The sequence below is a fragment of the Kogia breviceps genome, chromosome X (assembly GCF_026419965.1).
Source record: "Kogia breviceps isolate mKogBre1 chromosome X, mKogBre1 haplotype 1, whole genome shotgun sequence".
In the NCBI taxonomy this organism is placed as follows: Eukaryota; Metazoa; Chordata; class Mammalia; order Artiodactyla; family Physeteridae; genus Kogia; species Kogia breviceps.
In genome coordinates this window covers 120,795,649-120,799,478 of record NC_081330.1, presented here as the reverse complement: position 1 = coordinate 120,799,478, position 3,830 = coordinate 120,795,649, and the positions used below count along the sequence as shown (strand labels likewise).

The window sequence follows — 3,830 nt, the reverse complement described above, 5'->3', positions numbered from 1 at the left end:
TGACAAAGAAAAAAAATGCATGAGCACAAAACCCCAAAGTAAAACAAAACAGGGAGAAGCTTATAAAACTAAATATGGAACTCAGCTCTAACAGCTGAATGGAGAAAGGAATTCGAATAATTTAAAAATCACAAGTGCATGTGAAGTGTAAAGAAACGGAAACTTACAGACTATTTAAAACCTGGAATTGCTGACTGTTCAGAAAGGACACAGATGGGTGAGGAGTGGTGAACAGCCAGAGAGGATTGTAGATGGATCTGCATCGCTTTAGCGCCTCCCCGCGCCACCTGTCTCTGAGAACCGTCAGACGATTTGATATGGAACCAGGCTAACGCTGGCAACAGATCCAATGATGGAAACCGGCCTAACAGTAGATCCTTCCACTGGGTTTGCAGTGATGAACTATGCCCCAGGCGTCTGGTGGCTCTTATTGATCTGCACATCCTAATGCCCCACTGTGCAGCCAATTAAAATGCTTGAAATGGTGAGTTCATGAGTCGTCTCGGTAGATCCATCCAAACCTGCCCAATAGCCTTTCACCTCTGGAGAGTGGATTCAATGTGACTGAATCCAGGGTTGCCATGCATCATAGGAAAACAAGACTGTCGCATTGCCGGCCTCCAGAGAGAGTTCCTCTAGGTCATGGTTGAGGCACGTGGACGGGTGGGGAGCGGGCATGAGGAAAGCCCACACCGTTGCTGCCTGTGTGGTATGTGTCCTGACCACCTGCAAAGATGACCAGAGAGCTGGATGGCCTGTGGGGTCAGGGTGGCTCCAACATGACTGGATAGGCTTGTTGGACACACTCAATGATGGCTTGCCCAACGCCAGCCGTTATAATGGCCTGCTCAGTTGAGTCGGGAGGCTTATTCTCTGCCACCTGGCCCTGAGCCCCTGTACTCTCTCGTCATATTTCCTTGATCTCGAAACCTCCTTTCCCAATGAGAGAGCCACACTGCTAGCAAGGACCACCAGGCTCAGGGTGACCAAGGTCTGCTGGCAGCTGTGCTCTTGTGCTGATGTCCTCTTCCAGTGCATCCATGATCCTAGCAAAGGCTTGAAAGATGGCATTCACGGGTCCAGCCAAAGTGATGATTCTCCCAGCACAGTTCCCTTTGGAGATGTTGATATGTACACCACTCTCCCCACACATCTTCTTAACTGATTCTCTGTTCTTTCTGATGATGCTGCCTACTTCCTTTCCATGCATAAAGAGCTATATGGTGAAAGTGACATTTAATCCACTTGCAATCGTACCCTCCATCCGCCCCTGTTGCCTTCTTGACAACCCCTCTTGTTCCTCCTCTGGCCTTGTACCCTTCCCCTTCCCACCCACTCCCCTTTTCTTCTCCAGCCTACAGTTTTCGGCTTTGACCACTACCAGTGACCAATGACTTGACCATTTCAAGTCTAGCTCCTTGGAATACCACTGGACATAGAGACAGTTATTATTACAGGTGTCACACAAAGCACTAAGCATAAAAGGAAAACACCTGATACATTTGATTACGTTTAAATGAAGAACTTGTGTTCAACAAAAGACCCCATTAGGAAAGAGAAAAAACAAGCCGAAGAGCAAGAGAATACATTTGCAACTCCTGTACCCAACAAAGGACTTCTATCTAGAATAGATAAAGAACTCCTATGCATTAAGAAAGACATAGAAACTCTCTAAAGAAATGAGCAAAAGGCTTGAACATGAGCTGCACAAAAGAGGCTTTACAGATGACCAGTAAACATAATGAAATGTGCTCAACCTCCTTACTGAACAGGGAAACGCAAATTCAAAACTCCACTGCCCATTGAGTAGATTGGCAAAAATGAAAACATGTGACATTACCAACTCTAACCTAGGATGTGGAGCAACTGGAACTCTCGGGCACTGATGATAGGAGTGTCAGGTGGTACCCTTTCCCTCAACTTGGGAAAGAGTTTGACATCTGTTGCAGTTGTAGATGCTTACACCCTCTGCCCCTCCAATGCATACTGTGTAATTCCATTTTTATAGCTTCAAAAATAGACAAAACAAGTCTATCATTTAGGTATATATACTAGGTGGCAAAAGAATAAAACACTGCAAGGAAGTTATTACCATAAAGTCCGGGAAATGGTTCCCTCTAGAGAGGAAGGAGGAAATTGTCATGGCCCAGGAAAGCACAGGGGTCTAGTGGAGGTGTTGACAATGATCTACTTCTTGAGCAGGATGGTAGTTAAAAGAGTATTTGGTCTACAGTAATTCATTATGCTGCATGTTTGTGCTTCACGTACTTCTCCATATGCGTGCTGTATTTCACTGTAAGAAAGTTTTCAAAACAACTTTCTCAAAGTGTTTTCTGAGAAACATTGCGTAATGAGGTCTTAATATATGTCACTCACAAAAAGGATTCTACGGTCAAATACATCTCAGCACTGGAATAAGTGAAGACAAACGGGTCTTTAATATGCCAAGGTACATTGTGAAATTTCAAGAAGGATCAAGAGTATCCAATAATTTATATGACCACGGAACCCTTTTCCTAAGGGAGATTATACAGAGCATATACTTAGGAAAAGTAGATGGAAAAAAAATCATAGGGCAAGTTTCAGTTTCATGAGCCAGTTGACCTGATCCAACCAAACAAAGGCTTCAGGAGCTTTGTGCAAAGCGTGAAATGCAAAATAGCAAACAAATGAAGTTTTAGGTGGTGCTGAACTGGAGGCTCTCACTCTTGCTAAAATCCTCATCATTTCAAGTGTCGGATCCCAAATGCTGAAGGGGTTAGCCCATCCCCATCCCCCTTCTCTGTAGTTATGTTTGTTCCTGTTTTCATAGTCACCGTGATGTAACGGTGTGTCTGTGGATGGATGGACCAACTGGTGTTTGCTCACTTGTTGTTTTTAATGTCGATGTCCATCACAGCTGTTTATAAACAAAATCATTCTGATGGGATCCAACTTCTGCCCCAATGCTGGCGCTACAACCCTGCTCTCACTGGGACACGGGGTCAGTTCGCTTTCACTGTGTAACAAACCACCCCACGGACACCTAGTGGCTTAAAACAACAACCACAATTTTGTGCTCTGGCAATTAGGACTGGGCTCAGATGGATGAGTCTTCTGCTGGTCTCAACTAGGCGTCACTCACATGTGTCTGCAGGCAGCTGCTGGGTCAGCGAGGATGTTGGCTGGCTGTTAGCTGAGGCAGCCATTTGAGTTCCAGCCATGGTTTGCTCTTATTCATCAGGCAGCCCTAGATGGGCTTGTTCACGTGGCAGCTATAACAGGAGTCCTAAGAATAGCAAGAGAGGGATAGCCCCAATGTGCACGTGCTTTTCAAATCTTTGCTAGCATCACATTTGCTCTTGTGCTGTCGATGAGACAATCACATGGCCAAGTCTAGAGTCAGAGTAGAAGGAGGCCACCCAAGGGTATGAATACAGAGAGACTTGAACAAATTGGGAGCCATTGCTACATCAATCTGCCACAGGTACTTTTGGGCATCATAGCCATTCATTATCAAAACTATCTCTAAAACTCTACTGGCTTACAGTACCTCTGATACCAGTCGAATTCACTACTGAGTTGTATTTTTTTTTTTTTTTTTTGGTGGTGGTACACGGGCCTCTCACTGTTGTGGCCTCTCCTGTTGCGGAGCACAGGCTCAGCAGCCATGGCTAAAGGGCCCAGCCGCTCCGCGGCGCGTGGGATCCTCCCGGACCGGGGCACGAACTCGTGTCCCCTGCATCGGCAGGCGGATTCTCAACCACTGCGCCACCAGGGAAGCCCCTACTGAGTTGTATTTTTAAACACAGACGTGTTCATCAGCCTTTTAAAGGAATGATCCAAATAGG

General features: G+C 45.8%; 1 pseudogene; it reads right to left on the bottom strand.

Moving 5' to 3' along the window:
- Positions 1-303: 303 nt before the first annotated feature.
- On the bottom strand, positions 304-1,153 carry LOC131748224 (poly(rC)-binding protein 2 pseudogene; annotated as a pseudogene).
- Between the last annotated feature and the right edge of the window lie 2,677 nt (positions 1,154-3,830).